Genomic DNA, 13215 nt, shown 5'->3' with positions numbered 1-13215 from the left:
ACGAATCAGCACCAGGTAGCGGGGTAGCCTCAGGGGTAAGCTCCGCTTGCAGCCATGTCCCATGGAGTACCCCGGGGCCCATCGGGCACCCCAAGGGAGGAGGAGGTGATGCAGCCAGTGCCGGTGACTCCCAAGGGGAGGTGTCTGAACACCAGAGCACCTCAGACTCCATCCCCCCCTTTCCCCCCCCCGGTGCATCTTTGGGCAGCGGGCAGAACAGAGTGACACCATGCCACCTGGGATACCTTGCAGCAGCCAGGCAGAGTCTCCCCAGAAGATGGCCGCCAACGGGGACCCAGGTCACTGGTTGAGAACCACAGCCGGCTGCCTCCACTCCTGATGTACCATCTACGGATCCACCTAAATGTAGACTTAGGGCACACAAGGCTGGAAAATCAGACATCAGTTAAGTTGTCACAGGTGCAGGGCACAATCTAGTGATAGGGGCTAGGGCACTTATCTGTAAATATTTGCGCACATTCAGCACCTGTCAACACAGTTACAACCTACCTCGGTGCTTTGTCAAATGGGTGTGAGAGGTGGGCTGGTCTGGGCCAGGGAGGGGGCACAGGGGAGGGGAGGAGGAAATGCAGACATTGTGAGTGGCCTGGGCTCCCCACCCTTCCCCCCCACCGACTGTCCCCATCACTGCCATCCCAAGGATCCGATGGGACCGTATGATGGAATGGCCAGCTCGCATGCAGGGATCTCCAAGGTGGTCGGTGGAAAATGTTCCCATGGGCAGGAGTCAGGCATTGTGAAACGATGCGGAGCAACAGAGCTCATCGCAGATCAGGTTGTCATCATTCTCCATCCCATGGACCAGATCCGGTGATGCTGCCAACACAGGGGCAGCACCCTGTCATGAGGCATATATGTATCACGGAGGGGGTCGCAGGTGGCAGGGGTGGCCGTGGGGGGGGGGGGGGGGGGGGGGGGGGGGTTGGGGGGGTGAGGGCGTGGGGTGGAAAGCAGTGTCCGGTCCGCTGGCCAGTTCCGCCCTCCTGTTTTTTTGTCAGAGCAGCTGAAGATTTGTCTGAAAACTCAGCTGTTCAACTGGAGAGATACAGACCGGTTTTCAGTCAGAGTCTGACACTCTGACAAATTATTGGAAAATTTTGCCCACTATTCTAGGTGACTAAATGTTACATCGGAAAGCAGAATAAAACCGTCAACTCAGCCAACCTGTCTTTCTATAATTTCCATTTAAAATAGCTTCTTCTTTAAACATGATTCCCAATTATTAGATTTCTCACTTTTCATTTTATCACAATTTCCTAACATACCAAACCAAAATGCCAGAGCTCTCAGGAATTCAGTTTGATTTCTTCTCGGTGTCCCAGCTATGCTCCGAGGTATGAAATTTCATAGGGAGCCTCCCATTAGCTTTTGGTTAAGCAACCCTTCAATATTTCTTTAAAAACTCGAATGTGGATTTCTCAGTTCAAACTTACACTCCATTGCACTCTCCAAGCGAACACCTCAGAAATACGCCTACTTTCTGATAGCTCTTTTGCTTCTGGTCTACAGCTGCTTTTCATCACGTAGCAGGCTCTTTCTCTGCCTGCTGAACTAAATGTTTATGCCTACCAATTTAAGTTCCAACTTCAAAGACTTCTGGAAAAATCCCACAGACAAATTCCTCGAAATATAATCCTGAATTACTCATCCCTATGGCAAAAACAGGCTTATTGAGGTGTCTGATAGATTTTTGGATTAATTAACTTTTAGCTTCAAAACCAAACCTTTTGACCCAGAGGTCTGCATGACTAATGAAGTCAGGGCAATTGTCTTTAGGCTTACTGTCCACTGTTCCCCAGCATAATGAAGGTTACCTACCAGTTTTATGTCTTTTTAAAAAATATATTTTTATTCTCCTCCTTTTTCACAATTTTTCTTCCGAATTTACACCCAACAACAATCAATAACCAACAACAAATATCTCAAACCCCATAACAGTAACAACGATCCCACCCTCCCACCATGCCCAGATATCAGCCCGCATGTTAACATAAACAAATGACAAAGAAAAAAAAGGAATCGGGGATTACCCATAGCCATCTTCAACATACACAGCCCCCTGCACCCCACCCACCCTTCCACCCCCCCCCCAACTAATGTTCGATGTTATCCAGTTCTTGAAAGTGCATAATAGTGCCCATGACTTGTAGAACCCCTCCAAGCTTCCCCTCAGTTCGAACTTAACCTTCTCACGGGTCAAGTATTCAAACAGGTCCCCTCGCCACGCCAGGGCACAGGGTGGAGAGGCCGCTCTCCATCCCAGCAGGATCCGCCTTCGGACAATCAACAAGGCGAAGTCTACGATATCTGCCTCCGCACCTGTTTCCAACCCTGGCTGATCCGACACCCCGAATATGGCCTCCCGAGGACCCGGGTCCAGCTTCACATGCACCACCTTGGAAATGACCCTAAACGCCTCCTTCCAGTACTCCCCAAGCTTTGGACAGGACCAAAACATATGAACGTGATTAGCGCCCCCCCCCCCCCCCCCGCCCCCCCCCACAACGTTCACACACATCTTCTACCCCTTCAAAGAATCGGCTCATCCTTGCCCTCGTGAGGTGTGCCCTGTACACCACCTTCAGCTGTATCAGCCCCAACCTCGCACACGAGGTGGAGGCATTCACTCTCCGGAGCACCTCACACCAGACCCCTCCTCTATAACCTCTCCCAATTCTTCCTCCCACTTCGCTTTGATCCCCTCCAGTGGTGCCTTATCCTTTTCCAACATAGCTCCGTATACCCCTGGCACTGTCCCCTTCTCCAGTCCACTTGCCTCCAGCACCTCCTCCAACAACGTGGAGGCCGGTTCCTCCGGGAAACTCTGTATTTCCTTCCTGGCAAAGTCCCGAACCTGCATATTCCTAAACACTTCTCCCTGCTCCCTCAATCCTGCAAATCGACCCCGAGGAAACAAATCTTTTAGAGTCTTAATCCCCTTCTCTTCCCATTTCCGAAAGCTTCCGTCCCACCTCCCTGGCTCAAATCTGTTGTTCTCCCGGATCGGCATTTCCCTCGACCCTGCCCCCAACCTGAAGTGTTGGCGAAACTGCCTCCAGATTTTCAATGAGGCTATTACTACCGGACTCCCTGAGTATTTCCCAGGAGCTATCGGGAGCGGGGCCGTTGCTAGTGCCTTCAGCCCCGACCCCCTGCACAAACTCTCCTCCATTCTGACCCACTGGGAATCAACCCCCCTGACCCAGCTCTGCACCTTCTCCACATTTGCCGCCCAGTAGTAGTACATCAGGTTCGGGAGACCCCAACAGTTTTATGTCTTTCATCCTTATAACTCTGATCTCATAAGTACACATGGAACCCTTTGAGCTGCCATTATTTGAGGTGCTCTCATAAAGTTTATCAATTGATAAAGATAAAGTTTATCAATTGAATTACAATATCTTACCATATAAATTTAACCTTCCCAAAACGAAAGATTATCTCCAAAATATTAATATGAATTATGAACTAGATGATTATAACACTATTTATCCAATGAAAAGCTGCCAGAATCCCAGTACCCACAATTTTAAGCTACTCTTCCTGAGCAGGCAGCTTGAACACCCAACCAAAACTGGCAACATCTTCTTTGCATATGTACACTGGGTCCCAATTATGTACGTAATTAGGGACAGACCACAACTTTAATTCAATTCTGTGCACGGAAACAGCAAATAAAAGGTCATATTTTCCTCTCCTTTATGGAGACAGGATCCTACCCCACAAGCTGAACTAAAGCCTCCCAAAGGCAGCACGGTAGCATTGTAGATAGCACAATCGCTTCACAGCTCCAGGGTCCCAGGTTCGATTCCGGCTTGGGTCACTGTCTGTGCGGAGTCTGCACATCCTCCCCGTCTGTGCGTGGGATTCCTCCAGGTGCTCCGGTTTCCTCCCACAGTCCAAAGATGTGCAGGTTAGGTGGATTGGCCATGATAAATTCCCCTTAGTGTCCAAAATTGCCCTTAGTGTTGGGTGGGGTTGCTGGGTTATGGGGATAGGGTGGAGGTGTTAACCTTGGGTAGGTTGCTCTTTCTGGGAGCCAGTGCAGACTCGATGGGCCGAATGGCCTCCTTCTGCACTGTAGATTCTATCTAAGTTTAAGACATAATCATAGAACCTTAGAATTTACAGTGCAGGAGGTAATTTGGCTCATAGAGTCTGCACTGGCCCTTCAAAAGAGCACCCTACTTAAGCCCCTGCCTCCACCCTATCCCCATAACCCAGTAACCCCACCTAACCTTTTTGGAAACTAGGGGCAATTATAGCACGGCCAATCCACCTAACCTGCACATCTGTGGGAGGAAACCGGAGCACCCGGAGGAAACCCATGCAGATACGGGGAGGACGTGCAGACTCCACACAGACAGTGAGCCAGCGGGGAATTGAACCTGAGAACCTGGAGGTATGAAGCAACTGTGCTAACCACTGTGCTACCATGATGCCAGCATCTGCCATCTCTCTTATCCTGACAGGCAGCATTCAGTCCACACAGTTGCCTGTTGCTTCTTTCCCACTCCAGGCCTAAGAACTAGGGACAGGAGCAGGCAATTCAACCACTCGAGCCCGCTCCACCATTCAATGTGATCATGGCTGATCTCTTCTCAGCTTTAACTCCACTTTCCTGCCCATTCTCCATAACCCTTCAATCTATTACTAATTAAAAATCTGTCTATCTCCTCCTTAAATTTACTCAATGTTCCCGCATCCACCGCACTTTGCGGTAGTGTATTCCACAGATTGACGATCCTTTGAGAAGTAATTTCTTCTCATAATGGATTTAAATCTGTTACTCTTTATCATAAAATCACCTAGATTGCCCCACAAGAGGAAGTATCTGCTCTACGTCTACCTTATCAATACCTTTAATCATCTTGTATATCACAATTAGATCTTCTCTCATTCTTCTAAACTTGAGAGAGTAAAGGCCTAAACTGCTCAATCTCTCTTCATAAGACAAACAACTTATCTCTGGAATCAATCTAGTCAAGCCAGGTAAGCCTAAAATAGGCCAGCAGCATGTTAATGAGACCAGGCAGTTAAAATAGCTCAGGTCTCATTCATAAAACAATAGGTGTGTTTTCAGCTCACCTCATAATATACCCACCCAAAATCTGCGGGGAAATTGAAATCACATAAAAGCTAATATGTGATTAAAAAGTGCAGAGAACCCAAAAACGTGAAACCAGTGAACATTCTAGATCTCCGGACTGATAGATTGTCAGGTGTCAGCAAGAGAGATGCCTCTAAATCTTAATCTTATTCGGAATATAGAACAGGAGGGGGCAATTCAGCCCCACAAGTGTGTTCCACTATTCAAATTTAGATTTTGCTGATCTCAGCTCCATTTTATCTGGCTTTTGAAGGAGCAATTTCCAGATTTTCACTATCCATTATGTGAAAATGTATTTTCACTCATAAATTTTAAGATTATGATCTTTTTTTCTGTATGTACCCAATTAAATCCCTATTATTTAGTTCTCCGATGTTTTGTTTTGATTTTTTTTTTTAAATTTAGATTACCCAATAATTTTTTCCAATTAAGGGCCAATTTAGTGTGGCCAATCCACCTACTCTGCACATTTTTGGGTTGTGGGGGCGAAACCCACGCAGACACGGGGAGAATGTGCAAACTCCACACGGACAGTGACCCAGAGCAGGGATCGAACCTGGGACCTCAGCGCCGTGAGGCATCTGTACTAACCACTAGGCCACCGTGCTGCCCTATGTTTTGATAACAATAATTGACAATGATCTCAAACTGATTATGGTGCATCAATCATAAGTAAGAGCCTGTGAGGTTCCTGTAGATTCCCAAATCTCTTGAATTTGAGGTGGTCATTGACTCAAGATGGGATATGTAGTGGTAATATCACTGAACTAGTAATGCAGAGGTCTAACTAATGCACTGGGTACTTGGCAGCTGTTAGAATTTACATTCAATTAATATAATCTGGAATATGAAGTTTGTCTTGGTAATAATGACCATGAAACTATCGATTGTTGTAAAACTCCACCTGGTTCAATAATATCCTTTAGGGAAAGAAATCTGTTATGCTCACCTGATCTGGCCTACATGTGACTCCAGACCCATAGTAATGTGGTTGACTCTTAACTGTCCCTTGAAATGACCTGGAAAGCCACTCAGTTCAAGAGCTTTGAGAGATTGGCAACAAATGCTGGCCTTGCTGGCAACACCCACATCCATGAAAGATTGAAGAAAAAAAACAGAGGGGTTCCAAGATGGACCAGCTCCAAGACCCACCACCTCCATAACTACCTTGGTTAGAGTGTGGAGCTTCATAGTGTTGACAGCATGGGTTCAGTCCCGAGACTGGCCGAGGTAGTCCTTGGGATATCTTCTCCTTGACCCATTATGATATCATGGCATAGAGATATGTGAAGAGCCATGAATAGTGGCCATCAGACAACAAGGATGCTACATGAATAGAGAGAGCAACTCCAGTAACCTTGTGTGCAAATTGACATGCCATGATTTCTAGATTACAATAAAAACTACACTTTAAAAGCAACTGACTGCAAAATAATTTGGGACATCCTAAGAGTTTATTGTTACGATTGGTCTCCAGGTGAGATTCCCCAAATTTGTTAACCCCAGGAATGATTCATCAATTTGTTACTATCCCAAATTGTTATGCCCTGGATGAGGAAGGCTGAACTGGCTTTCTTTATCTAACCCCCTCTGCTGGTCACAACAAGATTAATCAAAACAAAGGATCCCTCCCTTCGCAGATACCTTTTCCCAGTCCTAATATTTATACTTTAAACGGAGCCAATGTAACCAATCTTTCTTGAGTTAAAGATAGAGTAAATTTATTTAATAGAAGCAAGAAAATTATAAAACAAATGATATACTTCCATATAGATTAGGAGAGAGAACTGAGTCTAAAGTAACTTTAAAAAACAAGTGTACAAAACAGTTCTTGACATGTGAGAAGATGATTAAGTGTTGCAGCCGTTGTGATTTCGGATTCCAATAGTGCTGACTTCAGCAGGTAAATAGTTGGTTGAGTTTCCAATGTTCTGCAGTTTGGCAGAAAAGCTTCTCTGTTTTCTTTTCAGCAGCGGGGTGAGTTTCTCTGTCCCGCCGCGCCAGATTTCTGGTTCAGCATACTGTCGGGATGCTCCGTTTTGCCGGTTGGTCAATAGGGTTTCCACAGGTGGAAAATTCAGCCTGTGGTCTTTGCTGACTTGGCTTACTTCAACCAGAGAGATAAATAAAGATATACCTACAAATGGTTTTGTAGGGTGCTGCTTCTTCTTCAGTGTCACACAAGTTCCAACACCCTAGAACAGAGACACACACCAAGAGCTTTCATCTGGCTTTTATCCAGTCTTTGCATATTCCTGGAAGGTGGAATCCACAATTACACTTTTAGAATACTTGTTAATGTTTCTGAGATTTTCTTTTCATACTCCCTCCCTGAGATGATACTCATCTCCCTCCCACAAAACAAAGGCTTTGATGACAGATGACTCAGTGATGTGATACCACTTAATGTTTTTCTCTTGTTCAACCTTTTTATTACTGGACACTTGGGTGGCAAAATTGTTACCTGTCAGTTATCAGCTGTAGCCACCTAAGATGGACACTGGGCTACCAAAATGGAGAACTGCTAAGGCTGTAGGGAGAAAACAGTTTTAGCCAGGACAAGCAGTTTGCAGAAGGTTAATTAGCATTCTGCACGTATCGAAACCAGTTTATGGCCAGGTGCAAGATCTCAACCAAAGGTGTAAATGGCAACAACGCTTTGCATAGTAATGAGGCGATCAAGATCCAGGCCAGCACAATAGATACATTTAGATATGAATAGATACTTTTGAGAAAGGCCCGGACGAAACGGCACCATAAGTATCCATCACAGAGACCGCCCCACCCATCGAGAAGAAACCCTCAGATTGGGGGATTTGTAAGATATCGATTGGGAAATGACCCAATCGATACATGGCAGGTAAAGGCCCGCCCCGAAGAGGCACGGACATTGGGAGACCTATAAAGGTAGACCCCGCACATGGTTCTGTCTGTTGTTGCTCCGGCTTGCTGTTGACTCTGGCCCAGATCTGCTGTTTTTGCTCCGGCTCCGCTTCTGACTCCGACTCCAGCCTCCAGATCCTGTCTTTCATCACCGGCCGTTGAGCACCAGCCATCGTTCAGTAAGTGCCAAAACGACGCTCGCTACGTGACCCAGGCATTGCTTATACTCTATCCGACTATTAGAGAACAGAAGGTGCAGTCCAGAAAGGAACAAAGGCCTTATCCCCTGACCTTGCTGGTTCCTACTTAGATAAGTATTTAGTCGTTTAATAGTAGAAATAAGTATTAGTCTTTAGCGTATGCATGCGTATTTATTATATTGGTTATAATAAATATTAATCGTTTGAACTTACTAATCGGTGTACAGTTTTATTACTTTGAACCTGACCTTGATATACTTGTGAGGTGTCTAAATACGGCACCTGGCGACTCCGAGCTGAAATTACATACACAGAGCTGTAGTAGTGTTAAGCACACGGCCTTTAAACGGAGGCGTGTTAATACACTCCAATAAACGCGTAATAGACTCAAGTAAAACGTGCAACGCAGCCTAGGCCTGGACGATGTGCGAGAGTTTGGTAAGTGGGGGATAGTGTTAAATTGAAGAGGTTGGGTTGAAAGTGACAGAGTATAAATGATTAGAAGAGGGGTTGAGAATATTAACAAGTATTCTAAAAGTGTAAATCGGTAAAAATAAAATTGAAAAATATGAGGAAAGTTCCCTCACCCCGAGAGGTTAAATGGAAATTGGCAGCAATATTAACCCAATACTTAATTTGAGTGTTTTTACACAAAAATAATTTGAAATAAATTAATTGATCAAATGCAAAATGATAGATAATAAAATAGACAATCTCCCATGATGTTACATCCAGGAAATCAAGACTGGGGGCGTGGGGTGGGGCAGAATGCAGAGGAAATGAGGGGAGGAGGAGAGGATATGGCAACGATAAATATGGTGGATGGATTTGGCTGTTGGGAGAGGAAAGAATGTGGCAAATGGGAGGTCAATTGAGAATTGGAGATAGAAGGAACGGGAGCCACTTAATTTAACAATTATAGGTGCATAAATGTTAGAATGTATAAAGTTAAAAACTGGAATGACTAAATATCTAAATATGTTGTGAAACCAAAATTTAGTCGTTGGAGATTCTGAAATTGTGATTTGGTGCTCGAGTGTAGACTTGGGAATCCAGGTGAACAGAATCACAGTTGACAAGATTGAAATCCTGCAAAGGAGGCCAACTTTGATGCTATCTGGATATGGTAATTGAGTGGACTCATGAGAATTCCTAAATATCTGATCAGACAGCCAAATCTTGGTGATTGTGTGCTGGGACAAAGTTACCTCTATGGAACAGTAATTTTCTAATGTTCTGCTTTGTGTGGCCGAAGAGCTGAAGTTGTGCTTGTGAGTTGGTGTTTAAATGTATACCTGGAAATCCAGGGAAACGGAATCTCGAAAGATGAGATTTAAACCATGTGAGGCGGGCTGTTGTTTATGTCATCCCAGTTCGAGTGATTTGTGGAGACAATTTCAAGGCCAGCTCTTCAAAGTGGAGACGGGAGTCCTTCATGAGAGAGACAGAGTTTCAAAGGGATTGGTTGTCTCTCAGTGCTTACTGACTTCTGGGTGGGTTGTTGAGAAATTTGTGGACTCTGTTCTGGTGACATCTGCCATTTATCACGTGATGTGGTGTATTTTGACCACAGTTGCCTGTTAATTGACAGGTACCTCATAGTTACCCTGAATGTTGGAGTATAAGATGGATTTTGTAAAAATGTTGGGCTGGATTGTCCCAAAATGAGACTATGTCCCCACGCCGGCGTAAAAACAGAGTTTTACTCCCGAAATTCCTAGAAAAAAGTTAAACAAATTCTAAGCCCTGCAGGGGGCTAGCAGGTACCTGGAGTGAATCTCGCAGCTTTTGCTGCAGATACAGGCCCCTACACATCCAGGTCAGAGGCCGCGCATGTGCACGGCGGCGACCTGCAGCCGCTACGCCATGCTCCGTGGCGGACTCAGACCGTGGAGCCAGACAAAAAAAATTATCCCCCAATCGGCCGGGTGCCCGAGCATCTAACCCCACACATTTAATCGCCGGCCACCCTCAAGACCCCCACTAGTCTCCGATTTGTCTTTCCCCAAACAGGACGGCCGCAGACTGAGTCCGCAGCTGCGACACCAGCATCCCGACTGGCAAAAAGTGGTTAGTTCCACGCCATCGGGAACTCAGTCAATCGGAGCGGAGGATTGCTGGGTGGGCCTCCGTTTCTAAGTGTCAACACCAATGGAGAATCCGTGAACTTTCAGGTCAGAAAAATTGGCGCAAAACCCACACCGACTCCGCTACCAGCGAGGGGCTAACACCGGTGCCGCGTGGAACACCATCGATTCCCATAAAAAATGGTGTGGCATTCACCAAATCCGTGACCGAAACTCGCAGGGTTGACAAGCTACAGTTGCGTTTAAACAATACACCCCCCCACCCCCACACTGATCGGGGCCGCAAAGAGGGGTTAGGTTGCGCTGGAGCGCCCATACAGCTGATGGGTCAGTTGGGGCCAGACAGCACCAAGGGGGGTGCCCCGGCTGCGGTAATGGTGTTGCACACCCGTTCACCCTGACCCCAAAACCCACCTCCTTGCCGTCCCCCACTACTACCCCCCAGCTCTGGCAGAAGCCCCCTGGCCAGGGGCACGGCTGTCGGCAAAGTATGGTGGTGCTGGACACAGTCCATATGCCCTCTCTCTCAGCAGTGACCACGCCAGGTTCCCGATTTGTGAGAACACAGGTGGACCACACCATCGGGAACTCGGTCCATTGGAGGTGAATGGTGTTGCAACTACACGTGGCATGCGTCACATTGACACCATTTTCGAGGAGGCGATTCAGCGTCCCTGCCATGGTTTTGCTGCCGGGAGCTATTCTCCGCCCAATCACAGTCCCCAATTTTGGCATTGGCTAATGGAGAATCCTGCCCGAGGTATGTAGTAAAGAAGAGCAGATCCAAACTTTGAAAGCAAATAAGGAACAGTTTAAGAAATAGATTGAGGATGTAACAAGTGAATTGAAAAGGTTTAAAGAGCAGTGAGTGACCATAGAAGAAAGATTTTGAAAGAAACCGAATACCCGCTCATGTGAAGTTGTTAAGCTTGTATAAGGGTTCCTCAGATAACTGAAACAAAAACAACTGAACTCACCAGAGTAGTTGCTGAGCTGAATTAAAAGATTAACAAGCTTGAGAAAGAAAATAAGGGAGTAAAGAAATACTTAAATAAAATTGTGAAAGGAGTGAAGATGAAGTTCCTTTTTTCAAGTATCTCTTGGATAAACTAGAAAACAATCTGAGCAAAAAGAGGAAAACTCCCTTGGGACAAGCTTATTCATCTGGTTTTGATCAAAAGAAAAGATAATCTGTTATGGAGGAAGCGAGTGAAGGGCCTTATTTAAGCTGGTTGCCAATCAGACAAACATGGGTTCTGTAGGAAACTTAAAGGATCCATTGAAGGCGTATTTCCATTTACAGGGGGAAATAATAATAATAAAAAAAATAAATTCTTCTGCCTTAAAGTTGAGAAACCAAAGCAAAAGTAATTTGTCTCACATTATATGACTCAGATGAAGAGGGAAAGATCACCAGAGTATTGGTTTGCAGTCACATCAACAAGGTTGAAGACTCTGGTACAAAATACAAGTACAGCTGGTCAAGATGTTCCTAAAGAAACATTTAATGTATCTTCACTACCTTTAGTTGACCCATCAAAAGATTAAGGCCCAAAACCATGTATGAGTTGGTGTTATGTTCAGAGTTTAAAGAAAGGATGTAGGGGAAAATAAAGATTCTGAGTTATAATTCTATGATTTTTAAATCCTGCTAATTCCACTTGTTACATGTACTGGCTTTGATTTTGATTAAACCTTTGTAACTTTATAATACAATGTGGAAATGTAAAGGTTATCTGCATTGTATGCAATAAGCTATTTGATAGAAGTTTATGTTAAGTATTTTGTGTGCAGAAATTTTAAAGCTGTAGTGAAGCTTTCTTTCTTCCAAGGAACATAGAACATACAGTGCAGAAGGAGGTCATTCTGCCCATCGAGTCGGCACCAACCCCACTCAAGCCCTCACCTTCACCCTATCCCCATAACCCAATAACCCCTCCTAGTCTTTTTGGACACTAAGGGCAATTTATCATTGCCAATACACCTAACCTGCACGTCTTTGGACTGTGGGAGGAAACCGGAGCACCCGGAGGAAACCCACACACACACACGGAGAGAATGTGCAAACTCCGCAGACGGTAACCCAGCAGGGAATCAAACCTGGGACCCTGGCACTGTGAAGCCACAGTGCTATCTGTGCTACCGTGCTGCTCCATGAGCAAGGTGCTACGAAACCCTAATTTACTTAATTGGAGTGCGCCGGAGATCGGAAACTTCAATTCATAACCTAGAGCAGGCTGCACATGCGCAGATCGTCATTTTATATTTTTTTAGGCCCAGTGCATAAGGAAACAGCATTAAAACCTGGATAAGGTGAATAGGAGTGGAGTACCATTGAGAAGAGGAGTCCTAGGTAGGGCACAAGGGAGAGGCCCCAAAAGCAGGGTCCCAAAGAGGAGATAGGGACAGGAAAAGGTCCTGGTTCAGTTAAAAAGAGTGGAGCAGAGAAACAAGGTTCCGGAAGGGAAAGAGAATTAGGTAGCAGAATTTAAATGAAGAGGGCTCAGGAAAAGCCCTGTAAATTTATATTTGTGGGCTAGGAAAGGTGAAACATGATTCTAGTTTCATTAGGTTTTTTTTGTGAGCTGGGTGCTTGGAAGTCTAATGGCTCTGCTTTCTACATGCATTTTTAATGAGGTTTTACAACTCTTGAATTAGGGTATCAGTTACAAAGAGGTTAGTAGTTTGGGAAATTTAGGAAAAAACATAAGGTATAAAAACTGTGCAGTTGCTTAGTGACAAAGACCTAGTGATACAGACACAGGGAAATACAGAAGGGCAGTCAGCCAGTGTGTGCATGCCATAGAGTGGAGGCATAAGTTCCAAGCTCTCTAATAAGAAATCCTGCAAGACTGCTGGGTAACTGAATTTAGGAAACCCATGTTTGCTCTGAAGCTGATACAAGAGCGAACTT

Source organism: Scyliorhinus canicula, chromosome 8 (assembly GCF_902713615.1).
Source record: "Scyliorhinus canicula chromosome 8, sScyCan1.1, whole genome shotgun sequence".
In the NCBI taxonomy this organism is placed as follows: domain Eukaryota; kingdom Metazoa; phylum Chordata; class Chondrichthyes; order Carcharhiniformes; family Scyliorhinidae; genus Scyliorhinus; species Scyliorhinus canicula.
The sequence above is the reverse complement of the archived record's forward strand: the minus strand, read 5'-3'. Positions refer to the sequence as shown.